Here is a 15,719-nt window from a genome sequence, read left to right on the forward strand (position 1 = left end):
CCCTTCCGCCTCTCGACATCCCCTACACGGCGGTGATGTCGCGGAGATGCAGAGGGATGAACGGGGGAGGCTTGAAGCAGGAAGCTGAACAGAGAAAGAGGCATAGAGGAGACGCGAACGCAAACGGTGGCACCGAAACGATGGTTTCCCGGAGGATACAGGCGGAGGTGCGATCTCCTGACGACAGTACGATGATTTGAGGGGTGGTTGTTGAAAAAGTGGGGGAAGGAACGTCGGACGGCCCGGCAGAATGCCCTTTCAACCCCGTCGACGCGCGTCGGGGCTTCGACGGTGCATTGGGTGGAGAAAAGAGAGGTTTTCACACCGGTGGAAATGGTGGAAGAAACGTATTTACAACGGATAATCACGACGTGTCTCGCGTATTACAGAGCTTTCCGAGTTTACATTGCGAATCGTATTCGCGAATTAATCATGCTGCCGGAAGTGTTTGGGTTCGAACCAGGTCCTCCGTACCGATCGAATTCGCTCGGCTATTGTTTCTGAAAATAATTTCACGTTTCCCCCGTCGCTGGTATTCGTAACCACCGGGGATTACTGTTCGGATGTTTCGTGCCTCTTTGTACCGTGTCTCTTCGCCGTTCGTGAATTCTGTCGCGGTATTCGCCAAAGTACGGACACCTTTTAACGAAGATCAACGGGCTTTTCGTATAGCGTATTCGAGTATTATATTTATATGGCGGACTGATACGATCATAGTGATGCAAGTCTTGCGAGTCTTGCGAATTGAAATTTAGTCGCGCATCTCAACTTTTACGAGTATCATCCTTTTGCTCTCATAGTTAATTAAGTTGTAACTTTACTCGTTATAACGTTATAAGTTATAACGTACTCGTACTCGTTACAGTTGTGAGACATTTTCGTGAATTACCAGCGTACGATGTATTCTTATAATTCGACTATCGATGTTCATACATTTTTATAAATATAATAGCTAAAGAAACGCAACCTAAATTTGTTTCATCTACTGAATATTACGATGAATGTTCTACTTCGAATGTTTTACACATTTTTGCACGTTGTACGCATTCTGTAGACTTTTACACGCTCAAATTTCACGAAAAGTGAATCAACGTACGCTACATAGTCTACTTATAATAGATAAACGTAAAGTGTTCGCTGTTATACGAAAAATAATTGAGCTGATTTATGCCGTTACGAGTCCTATGCCGCCATATATGAAACGCAATCGGTTGGTAAATTAAAATTGGGAAATACGAAAATAAGTAAAACATTTTTAATCTACGTTATAACGCATTATAACTGGCGTATTATGGGTATCACGTTCGCGATATAGAATCGTTTGCATTGCATCGGATGAAACGCAGATTTTCTCGGAAGCGTGCGCGCACGTGCTTGATTGATTCACAGATTGAAACTGGCAAGCTGGCCCGTTCTACACCGTGTATAACTGAAACAATTTTTTCATAATACCTATTGTTCAGATTTGAGGATATTATGATTTTGATGTGTGGATTACATCGAGCTTTCGAATTATCGGAAGGGAATTCGATGCCACCGACGTGCTCTCGTCCGTTAATTTGCATAAACAACGAAATATGCGAGACTCGAATTAGTAATACATTAGTAATACATCTGTGACAGAGTGCAACGTTAAACTTGTATAAATTTCAAAATTCTCTAACATCTAACGCATAATAATTACGAATAGTATTACCAAACGAGACAAACGAAACAAGAATACTAACAATTCTGTTCGTTATTGGTAGTTGCACGTGTTAAAGCACCGATATTGAGATATTCAATAGGTGTTTGGACGGTGTAGTATTACCAATCTGTTTTTCGCTCGTCATAAATGATAAATATTTTAAACTTTCGGAAATTATCAATTTAGAGATATTAAATCTTCGTGAAAGCTCTAAATATATGAGTTTGTCACAAAGAAAGTTCGATTCATTGGCTATTTACATAGCTAGTAGAAAATATATAAAATATAATTGTCATGCTAAATAAGAGTTCTCCCTTGCAGAAATTCACGTGCCATCGGTAAAGACGATGCGATCAAAGTTGTAACAGAAAACGAACCACTGTTCTTCTATCATGAAATATGATGAATTATCTAACCATATTTGTAGGTACGGATCGTGGGCAAAATTTCATCACAAAGCCATCCATTTGCCTCGTACCGAGCATCACAGAATCTCGTCGACTACCCACATAATGCCAACTACATACGATATACCCTTCATACGAGTATGTTAGAAAGCATATACCATGACCATCTCTCCCTTTAGCAAATCGTTGATCCGGCAGATCTGTTCAATTATTCAAATCCCGCCCAATGCGTCCGTATTAATAACATAAAACCGTTGTAATGTGCATTGACTGTCGTCGTTATTGTTGTCAGCAGCGGTACGGTGGGGAGGATCGTGACACGATACGTGGAGAACCGAGCGTGAAAAGGTTTTTCATAGGTTCGCGCACGTACCCCGGACATTGTCGAGTATATCCCCCTTGGCCACCTCTTCTTCCCCCATAGGTAGTATAGTAAAATCCCGTGCGTGCACGCTTAAATCCCGAAGTCCACAGCGAAATCTCTGCCAACCTTAATCCTAATCCGTACGTTAATCGTGGCCCGATCCATGGGACGTAGGATCTCATGGTCTCGTACACCGTGTATACTCACCGGTTTACGAATACATCGTTTCGATTTCCAGGAGATACACGCTCTGTGAAATATCAGCGTCTATGATGCTCCAGTGAAGACGCTCCCTTTGTACGACGGAGTCGTGAATTTCATTAGCACCGTGGCGAATAGATACACCAGTGCCAGTTTCGATTCATCTAACTCGATGTGCAGGTATTCGTATGCAAATCGAACAACCACCGATGGCTTAGAAAGTGATTTAGTTTACCAGTTTCGACGACTTTGGCCTTCCAGGCTGTAGAAAGATGGCAAAGCGAGAAACTGAGGATGGCTAAAAGCTGTCTTCTCGTTCTTTTCTTTTTTTAAGAATAGAGGAAGGTGTGAAAACTCGTTCAAATGAATACTAAACGTTGTCTCTTACGATGGGCTGACAAATGCACTGCGATTCGGGGTTGGTTTCGAGAGGAGGACACGTTGGATTTGGAGAGTTTAGAACGCGATTCGGACGACATACGAGCTCCGCGCGGACCAATGGCTGATGCCTGCCTATGCGAATCAGGATTATCCTTCCTGCCGGATTATCGATTCTTTCCGAGGAGACCAGATTTTCTGGGAATCGAACGCAGCGTGGATCATTTGTGTTTCAATTGTGTTTTTTTGCTCAATGTTATTCTGTAAACGTGAAATTTGGAAACGGCAAGATTTATTCTTGGTTTCATTTCAACGTTGATTTCAAGATGCTATAGTCAGGCCGCGAACTCATTTTAAAATATAAAGTAGTTGTGCATTATTCTTTAATAGTTCAAGTAATATGACGAATCGTTCGTTTAATGTTTTTCTGATTTTTATACGAAGTTCAAAATATCGGGATTACCATTCATGGAAAAATTAAGAAATCTACTTCGATCGTCAGAATTTAATCTTTTGCATTTGTCTTATCAAATTTTTCCGCTTGCATCTGTTAAACGTGCACTGCCGCTCAAAATTTCGAGATCGTTCAACCTAACGATTAGATTTATCAAGAAAATGATAAGATTTATATTTTTATTACATTATTAATTTAATATCTCTCATACCTCGGTATCTCTCATTAGATATTATTTTGTCATAATATTTACATTACTTATTTACACTAAAAGACTAGAATTTTGATTCATCGTTGCATAAAACAATCCTTTGTTTTTCTAATCCAAATCAAGTTCGTACTAGAAACTATGCTTCTTATCCTATTACCAGTTCTCCATTTTCATCTCGTGACTCGATAGTGTACACTAAATCGACTGTACGAGTAATAAGATTCGACAAAAATCTTCTAATAAACTTACTAGACACAGTAAAAAAGGAAAAGCCCATTATCTCTTCTGCTGTCTTCTTTCATAAACCGTAAAAGTTTGATTTCTAAACTTTTGAGCGGTGGTATATCTCGAGCGAAGCCTGCGCTATGCCATTATGTCTTTGAATCTCCAATTTCGACGGCTATGGGCTTCGTTTCTTATTTACAGTGATTCCACCATTTGGGGAAGATAGAAGCCAGGGGGAAGAAAAGAACGAAGAATTTCTTCGGTTTTAAAAAGTTTTCTCCACGGGAGACGCTTCCACGCGAGAGATTACAATTTCCATGTTAATACAGTGACAATACAGATGTTTTCACGTCTAAGCGGCGTGCTAAGTGGATGTTCTCTCTTTATTCCCACTGTTGAGATTTCGTGATCCCAACCTGGGGGGGTGCCGAGTTGTTGTAGCTGACCGGCTCCCGAAATAAACGTTTCGCGTGTACTCGTTACTTCAGCTTACACTTGACTGGACGCCTTCTTGCCTCTTTAGGTGGGGAAATAATCGAGCAGAGAGAAAAACCTGGCAAGCAAAAGCCAACGGAAATTGAGCCTGCGAATTATCCGCTGGTACCAAACTGTTCGTCCACGTCCACTTTGTTATTCTCATCTACGCTCGCTGCTCGTATACGGGGTGTCCTGACAATCGTCGTCAAATCTACGATTGGCAAGGAAGGCCATTCTACGTGAAGAGGTCACGTTGGAAATATGGAATAAATCTTTTTTTAATAGACTTTTTTTGATAAAAAAAATTAAGATTTATCCAGAACCCGTTTAAACGTTACTTTCTTGTAAATCGACTTTCTTACGATTTCTTTGAAATATCGACGAAGCGTTATTTAGTATATCACCTATTTAGTATATTATACACGATCCAATTGTTACAGAGCCGAAATCTGAAAGCTGAAAATTTTCAAACGCAACCCGTTTTACGGGTTATTATATGTATTTAACAGCAAGCTGTTGTAAAACTTACTCTTTGATTAATTACAGAGAAGCCGTTCTTACAAAGTTGTTAAAAACTATCACGCGTGAAATTTCTAGAAGAATCTCTTTTTAGAGAAAAATTGACCAGCCACCTGAACGTTTTCGAGTAACGTTTTAAAAGTAACGTGAAACGTGTAATATCGGTAATTGCAGCATTCAAAATGCCGTATATTATAACGTGAAATTACCGTTGTGGCTATTGCCGAATTATTTGACAGCGTACGCGCATAGAAAGTACAGGCAGCCAAGAAATTTCTTCCTAGATACAATATCTCAGACATAATAGAAACACCTTAAGCGGATAAAGTTTATCTTAATTTTTCACTGATTTTTACATGTATTTAGAATAACCTTTTACTCGTTGATTATTCATACCGAGCCGATAATTAGTCAAGTTCACATATACTAAAAATAACGAAGAACCGCGTCGAATGAAAAAATTTCATTCCGTATTTTTCATTTATTTTTTCACGTAGAACCGATTCCTTGTCTATTGTACGATGACTGTCGAGACACCCTATATAGAGAGGAAGCTTTTTCTCTCTATCTTCCTTACTACTGCTTCGTAGAATGTGCTATGCTTAAAGTCTGGTACGAGAACTTTGTTGGACCTGGTGATCTGACTGGTAGGCTTAAGGATCGAAGTGAAAACCGATGAGTCCTGCGATAATCCTTCGTATGGAATTTTTGAATCGAGTAGTAAAATGAAATACTAGAGACGTCACGAATGTAAAGAATGTTGGAGAGGAACGTTCCTTTTTTTTTTTCTTGGTATTGATCAGCCGTGAAAGTGGTTATTTCATATTTTGTCAAGTCTGATTCCTTTGCAGAATTTGACGGAAGGGGTGAATTTCCAGGAACGAATAAATTGCTTCGTATATTTTTGGCAACAGCTGTGTTTGCAAGGATACGAGGATAATTTAGGGTGGAATAATTTAAAATAGGAGATATAGAGCGATTCTAAATTAATTCTAATAATTGTATCTTTGTATGAAGCATGTTACGTATTTCTGGAATAAAATTAGAGATTATGAAATTTGGAAAAACTACGGAAATAGATTTTGTACAAAAAATAATTATTAATCTATAGTATAACGGTAATTCGATCGATTTTAGAGCTGTTGCTGGCGATTTGAATGTGCACGTACAATCAAGGTAAAATCAAGCTTTGGAAGTCCATCGTTAGTTCTGATAAAGTAATATTCTGCACGTATTGTTATAAAAAGCTCGTTATATTCCTACCAGTCGTGAAAACATATCGCGATAGAGAATAAAGTTAAAGCTCAATCGATTATAAAACTAGAAGGATATTTCTAAGAGTTGGAATACGTGACTTTCAAACACGTTATTTGAAAACTGTCATTCCACTGTAATATAAAATTCAGTTTCTCATATCGAGAATTTGAAATAGAAATAATATGCTTTTCTTACAATTTTAAAATCTATTTCGACTGATTCAACCATCCGCGTCTAAATACATATCCATATAATAATATACGAACATTACGTCACAAATAACGAGAACCAACCGTCATATTGCCAAACCGAGATCGTTGTCCGGTTCATATTTCGCGAGCGATAAATTCGATGTAGTTAATGGTCAGCGTTGTAAACCTGTTTGTCAAAGTCTCAACGTTTTCAAACCATCGAGAAGTATTCCATACGTTTCTTTCTTTTCTTTTCTTTTCATACCGACTATTTATCTTCCAGCGAGGTAAACCACAACCGATAAGACGTGCTGTGAAAAAGAGAAAGATTAAAGAAATTTTGGAAACAACGACGCCGCAGTAAAGCACATCGATCGCAGAACCGGTCAAAGAAATCCGTAAAGTGTGAGAGCATTAGCGGGCCAGCGCAAATATTTTTCAGATGCCATAATCGCGCAACGTTTTCTTCCAGGATATCTGTTGACGGCCTGCACACCCAGAGAAACCTCGTGCTTCTCTTAACGTATAGCGCAAATATTGTTCTTAGCCAGGAAAATCGTATACTCGCGCGATTCTAACGGTTCTCCGTAGTCAAAGACGCCGCAAATGCAGCGGAAAGAATCTAACCGGGAAAGTCTGTGACATTGGCGTAGAGATCTCCGCGGATTAGCTTATATAGTTGGTTACAGGATGTAAATATTTGCGCTCGGTGGATGAAGATAGCCGCTTTGACTGAAAGAAACGCTTATAAAGCTGGAACAATCAGCGAGCTTGAAGCGTACAGTGGAAAATTTTCTTTCCATTTATCGAAACTGCACCGTGGATGTTCATGGAAATTCATATCTTGCTGAACATAATTATTTAATACTTTAATACAAATGAATACCTTTAAGTATAAGGAGATTGTATGTGGAAGTTAAATCAATTCGATTATAAATAATCGTTTCAATAATCATTTTTGCATTACATAAGATAAGAATTTGGTGAAAGTCAATTTGAATTTCTATGTATCCTCTCCTCTTAATAAAAAAGAATCTTTTCTACCCTTTGATAATATCTTACTGTTAACGATCATGTGCGTATGAAAATCAGAGAAATATTTCGTGAATTGTTAAATGAGTCTGAAAAAAAGAAACAAACTCAAGAACTCTAATACCCATTTCCAAGGGTTTCTTTCTTCCCCACTTCCCGAGAGGTTTCCACTTTTAACCCCATCGTTTAACTCCAACTTGCATCGAGTCTTACCCTCCCTCTTCGTCAGCAAGAGAAAAGAAGCTACGTCTTGTGAACAGCCGCTCGTTCGCACGGCCGTAATTTGTTTATGATGTTCGCGATGGCTCGCGCGTGTGCACGCTGCGACGCGGCACGATCGCGAATTTATTGGCTCGTACGTTAATTACTTTAATTATTACACTACTGTCAAAGGCTGATCGGAATACAAAGGAAGTTTATTCGACGCTGAACTATGTTTCCATCGCCCCGAGTCACTGATCGCCAATTAATTTTCCATAATTGGACGGACATGCTGGCACGATACACGCCTTGACGCTCGTGGCGAGCACGCGTGCACTCGATACGCGTTGCACATGATCGCATACACACACGTACTCACACAGCCGCACACATACAGTACGTTGGGGCTGCTTAAATTGTAGCTGTGCCGGCCGGCGGCCACCGCCGTCGTATTTTCACCGCGGAACCAATTAACAGTTTTCACCTATTCCTTTTTAGTAGCTCGGTCGAACGAGATGGCCAAAAAAATAAAAAAAAAAATACGCTAAAAAAAAATAATAAACGCGAAGCAGTGTATGCACGCGTCGGGAATAAAAGAAAGCATAACGAACGCTGATCGAGGCTGGGAGGGGAGTTGAAAATAGACGGGGGTGAGGGAAGAAAATGGATGAAAAAAGCGTTGCTGTGATGGCCTTATAGCGGCGGAAAAATCAACTTCGATTTTGTCGAATATACAAGGCGTTTCGTTGTTACCTGGGAATCGAGCGAAATCGAGCCGCTCGGTCGATGCTTCCGTTCGTACATGGGGCTGCTCGATAACCATGCTTGATTGATATTGCAAAAAGGATAAGTGGTTTTAAAGGAGAATAGCATGTGATAGAATATGTTAACGTTTCTCCAAAGTCTATTGAAATTGTTTTCAATCGGAAATATTTCTGAAGTCATTCGATATGGAGATAACTTAGAAGTGGAGAAAACTAGTTGTGCAATCTCAGGATTATTTACTATTTTCATCGTGTTTTATAATTATAACCGCGTTTCCTTTGTGAGGAAGAATATCTCCTGTTTATTATATTTATTATATTCTATTGATTACGTTACGTTATTCGAAAGGTAATGTTTCAATAATGGTCCGATGCAGAGGATTTAATATTTTAAATGTCAGAATTTCCAATCGCGCGTTGACGTTTTAAGGTTTCCTTATAGCCACAGTATCAAACGTAGAAACAGATATATAAGAGAATTAGAATTATATAAACTTTGTCCCACTTTCTTACATAAATGTATACGAATAAGGAAAATTCCTGGAATTTGATTTGAAATTAATCGGTAAAAATAATAAAAAACCGAGGTCAAGATAGAATGTAATTTATAAATTCAATGATTCACAAACAATATATACAAGATTTTGAAATCTATTTTCTTACAAAATTAGCTTTTTTCTTGGATATACGACGATACGGTTTGAGAAACCGAATCGAATTTTATAACTTCGGTGGCAGGGCTTTTAAAGCTATTTCGGCGCGGATTTCGTTAAGTGATACCAATAACCCGATGGGACAACAAGACGGGCCCTTCAGGATTCGGTGGAGTATAAACGAAGGGCCAGCAATCCCAAGGGATGTTATCTAATCCCGGCGGATTTGTTGATTCTACGACTTGTGCTTTCCAAAGCGCAATGTGGTTTCCATGTAGTGCTGGATTACCTTATTCTTTGCAGCCCTAAAGACCCTCCCGAAAACTTTACGCCGGTGTACCATTCTCGCAGTGTCTATTCCAGCCAATAAAAGTATTTCGTACTTAATCACGTTCGTCTTATGAAAATCGATCTTTGTATAAAGAAAATGAATAATGTAATTTAGATAAAACTATTATATAGAATCATTCTTAAATTATTTATACATTTATGACTTTTCAATGGTTTTCATTTGGTTTCAATGGTATTTAACCGCTTACTACGTTCTATTCTTTCGTATAACAGGCATATTCCAACAGAAAAATATGTCCACGAGCTTGAAAAAATTGAGAGGAACACGAGTAAATGGAGAGCTCTTTCTTCGTTTCACTCGTCGTCGTTTAATTCGTGCTATAAACATTTTTCATTAAAAATAAAGGAGATACTTAAGAGTCCACCTTTAGCTGGGACGCTAGTGGGACACCCTGTATATTAAAAATATTACCTTCCTTTAGACATATATATATATACCATACTTGTGCAGTATTTTCTCTAAAGCATAATATACACAGAGCGTCCCATCTGAAGTTCCTCACGCAATTATTTATCACGAATCTTGTGGTTTCGAGATTTCAAGGTGACCTTTGCTTTTTTATACGGAGTTGTATGTTTTATTTAAGTGAGCATGTAACTCGCTTCGTTCCCAAGATCATTTAAGGTCATTGTAGGTTATTTATTATCGTTCAACCTATTACCTTCGCTGAATGTCATCAAGATTTCATTTCCCAGAATACGTATTGCGTAGATTCGGATGTTAATATGAATCGATATCACACTAATGATGTGATATATCGTTATGTTTAATTATAGACGGGGGATAATCTCCTGCTAGATATCCCCATTTTGTGTCACAGTTGCTTCGAGGGAATCAGTGTTATTGCAAATAGTATTAAGTGAGCTGCTTTTCAATAACGATTTAATTTACGATGGCTCGCTATACACCTAGCGAAATTGTCGATATGCTTGTGGCTTTGAGAGAATGTGATGAATTTGGGAGAATTAGTTCTGTCACTTCCGAAATGTTATTTAGGGATAGAGTAAATAATTGTATTGACGTCCAAGAACATCCTTCTGAATACGCGCGATAAAAAACAATTTTTTTGGACGGAGGTAAGTTTTGGACTGCAAAAAATAATCTTAAATGACCTTAGAACACCAATATATCGAAATTCGGCGAATTCGCCATAGAACGGGCTACACGTCTATTTAAATAAAAATATATTAGTTCCGTATAAAAATCACAAAGATTATCTTAAAAGTACGTCCACCTGGAGAAGATTTGCGATCAACGTAAGATGACCTTCCCGGAACAGGGTAAGTTTTATTTGCAACATATTTTAAGCGAGCTGTAGTTTGGGAAATAATAGCGTGCGAAATTTTAAATGGGATACCCTCTATATGCATAATAGAATATAATACATATATAATGGATAATTCTCTGCAGAATATAATATGTAATATAATAAATATATAGAATAGTAAAGTATACTGAAAATCATACAGCAGTCACTGTAGCTCAGCAAAAGTCATTCTATAAGAAAATTACAAATCAAAATTACAGTATGCGATAAAACCTATGAATATTGTGAGATATATGCACATTTTGCGTTATACGAATTCATTTATACAAATATCAGCTTCAAACGTTTCTCTTCATATCATTTCATTAAGAAGCATTTTACTTTCATTAACAATTTTCCAAATCGTGTTACGATTTATTTACAAAACGGAAGAAACTTGAAACCAGTACAAAACCAATTCCTTTCTTTCCGCCCGAAAAACAGTATCATCGCCCAAGAGGAAACACATTTTCCTTTTATCGATCAGAGGAGAGTAATCCATATTCACGGTTTCGCGAGAATATCGGAGGAAAAGAGAAGAGAGAGAGGGGAAAAAAAGGAAGGATTTTCCCGGTTGTGATTGTTATTATTCCGTACGGAAAAATCAGGCCGGATAACGCGTTATCGGGTTGAAATGTCCTCGGAAGCGCGCGAATCTCTGAGCGAAAAACAAAGATGTGAACGTCGTTTGCCCCGCGGTGGCACTCTCGTAACGCAGATTATTCTATTACACGTTACGTAAACAGAGATAAAGAGAAAGAGAAAGAGAGAGAGAAAGGGAGAAAGAAAAGAGAAACAGACGAGGGAAACGCGGCGGAGCTGTTCCGCCGCTTTCCGCGTCTCGGTACCGCGATGTTGTTTGGCCTGAAAATACGTTATTGTTTCACCACGATAAAAAATTCAACGTTTGGATAATTACATCAGAGTTGATCGATCCGGTTAGCCCCCGGCGGATTTCTACTGAGTTACTGACTTACTTTGCCTACCCTTTGCTGTTTTGCCGCGAGACAGATGTTTACACGACCGACGTAATAACGTTAAATTAAATTCCTTTTCGGATATTTCGCGTTAAGTTCTACGTTTTCTAAGTCGTACATGATAAATATAATTCATCGTATAGATTGATACAGAGTATAGAAGAAGGTAGAGAGTAATCGTATTTCGCTTCAATTCGTAGTTGCTAAATTTTATGTAATAATAATTATCAATAGGTTTATCGTAGAACAAACTGGAATACGTATTACATTAAATATTTTAGAATTACGTGATCTCTAATTCAAATGTAGTTACATTGAAACTGTTACGATTATCTTATCTTGCCAAACGTGTATCTATCTCGTAGAATATAGAATACAAATAAGAATGAAATAATCCAGAGAGATTATTATTGAATTTCTGTCGTTACCGCAACGGTATGAATTTCCATTCTGTTTAATATCCTTGCTTTGTCAGAGATCGTGAACTGTATCGTAGAATATAGGATATTTGCATACGGAAATTATTTTGTACTTATACCTCTATCGTTAAATACTTCGGCGTTCTGCCTCTTAGGTTCACATAGTGTACCACATTACACGCATAAATCCAAATTATAAAGGCCCTTTCTTCTCTTTCGTGACCGGGGGCACGCTTCGAACGAACGGGAGGTTCAGCTGCGTGCGTGCGCGCTCCAAACGAAAATGCGTCTATCCGCGCGGATTTCCAAGAGCAAGATAGAAGAACGAGCAAAGAACGAATCAGTTTTCGATAGAACCACCCGTGCGTGACAGCTGCGATTCTTTTTTCCGAATCTTTCTTTTCCTACTTCTTCCTCTCCCTTTCTCTCTCTCTCTCTCTCTCTCTCGATCTTTGAAGCTTCGTGTTTTGCCCGGCTACATAATCCCTTCGAGCAAGAGGAACCGTGAAAGGAGGAAGAAAAACCGAGCGAATCCAACGAAGATGAAATGAGAAACAGAGAAACGATGAAGGAAAAGCGATCCAAGTGAATCGACGAGAGGGAACAGAGTAAGATGGGAGAAAAAAAGGAGAGAGAGAGAGAGGATAAACGTTGAAGAACAAGGACGAGGAAAACCGACGACCCCGCTGTTTGCCTTTTATTAAACTCTTGTTAAACGCCGCCTTTCTTCGCACACACAATTGAATCGGCAAAACAGCGAAGATAATGCTTCGACCGAGTTGTACACGGCCGAGGGCCAGGCTCTTCTACGTGGAAGACTTACCGCAAACACCAGCTTCTTGTACACCCTGAAATGGACACCGTGTAATCCGGCTTTTTATACGGCAGTGCCGCATTGACCGGCTCCTCCAAGGCATGCACATCGGCTACTAGTGGCTAATAAATACTGTCGTCATCTCTCTCTCTCTCTCTCTATCTCTCTCTCTCCCTATACGTTTCCGTTTGTTCGTGAAAAAGAACCCTGAAAACGATTCTTCAACGACCGTGAAAATCGCACGGCCCACCCTCTTCCTGCCGGCATCGTTCACCTCTAATGAAAATATTTGGATATTTCGAGCAAGATTGGCGTGACCCACGTTTCAAAGCGTGCCATTGTACGCCGTTGCTTCGAGAAGCTTGTAAGTAAGTACGTTTTTCATTCGAGCATGACTGCATTGGACACTATGAGGTATTTGATGCTTTCTGTGATTTTATTTGCAAGTTACGTGTATAACTATTATGTTATATATTTGATGAATAGTATCGGATGCACGCGTTTATTATGCGTACTATTTGTGTACTTATATTTTGTATGTTTTATGTTTGATGTTTCTTGTTTTATTTTCATTTAATCCATATACGTCTACCATCCTTTCGAAAAGATGATTGAACGATAAGTTCGTTATATAATATTTTGTGTTTTTCATGATACTATATACTATCTGGTAGTCTTTGAAATCATGCTCGTGTCATTGATCATTCTCTTCTAGTGGTCTTGGTAGTTTTTTCATTTGGACTGGTCCTTAAATAATTCACAATTTCGTCCAATTCCGATAGCATCGTATCGGTATGGTTTATCGAATCTTTTAAAATTATTTATGATAAATATGAATACATGAATGTATAATAATCGTCGAATTAAATTGTTTCTCGAGACTATATACGATATGTAATAAATATTATCGTAATATCTTATCTTCTAATACCTTATGACAATAATTGCCTCAAACGTTTCATCAAACCTCGGTAAAATTTATTATTCAGCAATAGTATCCTCAGTTAATTGGTCCAATGAAAAATCTATAGATCATATCAATAAATTAAGCAATCAACATTATCGTACTGATACGACATCCGATTTTTCATTTAAACCATTTGGATCACGGAGTACAAAATATTATGATAGAAACGTTATAGTTGTAACTTGAAATCAATTGAAAAAATCACTGATTTTAAGAAGTTTGTATGAAAGGAAAGTTCTAAAACTCAAAGTATATTTTGTCTATTTTTGGTATCGACATGAATTTCGCCAGATTTCCAAGTGCATCTAGCCTCCAGTAACGGCCGATTTAATTATCGTTATCCGTAACCCCTTCGATCTATTCGCATTTGTCATGTTCTTCAAAACAGTTTTAATTGCAGCTCGATAAGACCGGAAATCAAAGGTTATAAACAGCAAAATACCGACACAAAGTGGCACGAGATATCGTGGAATGCGTGTTGCAATTCATAGAATTGCAATGGGAGTCCGAGTTACGTATAGAATAAGCGCGTAATGCATTTAATAACCCTTGCGCAGTTCGTCAACAATTTTTCTACCCATTCTTATTCCTTTCCTCTTTCAAATAAACTTTCCAATTTTATAGAGAAACCATCGATAACAAATTTCCGTACATTAAATTTGTTTTGAAATTGAAAAAAGGGGAATACGATTCAAGAACCATCGTTGAATTTATTATTAAACGATACCGGTAACGTCGATTATTATATTTGTAAGTTCGTTAAAAAATAAGTTACGGCACAGTCAATTTCTCGTTACGATTTTTCTTTTTTTTTTTTTTTTACAATTACCACGATCGACAAAAGAAAGGACGGGAGAGACGGAAGCGTGGAAATCAAATGGAAGGAAGAAAGAAAAAAGAGAATATAGTTGTGCACAGTTTATAAACAATGTTTATTTTCTGCAATTTTACTTCTGTTCCATATCGTTTCGTTCTTTTTTCTTTCCCTGTTTTAATTCTCTTTTACAATCATAGGAGCAGCCTACATTTAACGTGATTGAAAAATCTTGCGCCATTGCGAATGTGAATGTTGAATATGTATACAGCACATATACATGTACATAACACACACATATATATATACACATACCTTTTCATTTCATTCTTATTTTACTTTATATAATGTATATCGAGGTAAAAACTAAGTACTCATAAAAAACGTAGATCAACATTTTTCTCTTTATTTTTTTCAATTTTTTCTCTCTCGTTCTGGTGGGATATCGTTTATAAGGGCACATTATAGGACTCTCTATGTGTACATACATATACATATGCATGTGTTCTCTATACATATATTATATATACACATACATTTTACATACTTTCAAAGAGATATGACATCCGGATATCGCTTTCTTCGTTCAACTCGACTCAACAAAATTCCACAATATATCTGCGTGATTCTCTTCGTTCCCCTTCTTCTTGTCTTTCTTTCTTCTATTTTTCCTTTTCCTTCTTTCGCCCCCTATTGACTAGTGACACTGATAATTGACTAATAAATACTGAGCTGCTACGAGATTAAGGTATACAATGGATTGGAGGAGACAGCTAAGCTTCTTCTTTTACACGAATCAAGCCACTACATTTTACGTAACTCAAATTCGTTTTGTATAGTCTTAATGTTACTTACTAGGAGACGATGGCACGTTGGATTGACGTAAGGAAAAAGAAGTAAAAAAGAACACGAGATAGGAAAAACCGTATGAAAGAAGAGGGAGAGTGTAATTAGGAATAATCGAAATAATCGTTGGAAATAGCAGCGAACTCGTACAGCGACTTAACGTACGTGCCGAAGTTTAATCTGCAATGACAAATTTCAAGATA

The 15,719-nt window shown here is 37.9% G+C and overlaps 1 long non-coding RNA gene across 1 annotated transcript; it reads left to right on the forward strand.

The window, feature by feature from the left end:
* Window positions 1-10,145: 10,145 nt before the first annotated feature.
* LOC112213002 lies at window positions 10,146-15,572 on the forward strand. Its single transcript, XR_002946863.2, has 2 exons — window positions 10,146-13,257; window positions 14,257-15,572. It is a non-coding gene; the product is annotated as an uncharacterized LOC112213002 (long non-coding RNA).
* The last annotated feature ends 147 nt before the right edge of the window (window positions 15,573-15,719 follow it).

The sequence above is a fragment of the Bombus impatiens genome, unplaced genomic scaffold (genome assembly GCF_000188095.3).
Source record: "Bombus impatiens unplaced genomic scaffold, BIMP_2.2 scf_0418, whole genome shotgun sequence".
Classification (NCBI taxonomy): Eukaryota; Metazoa; Arthropoda; class Insecta; order Hymenoptera; family Apidae; genus Bombus; species Bombus impatiens.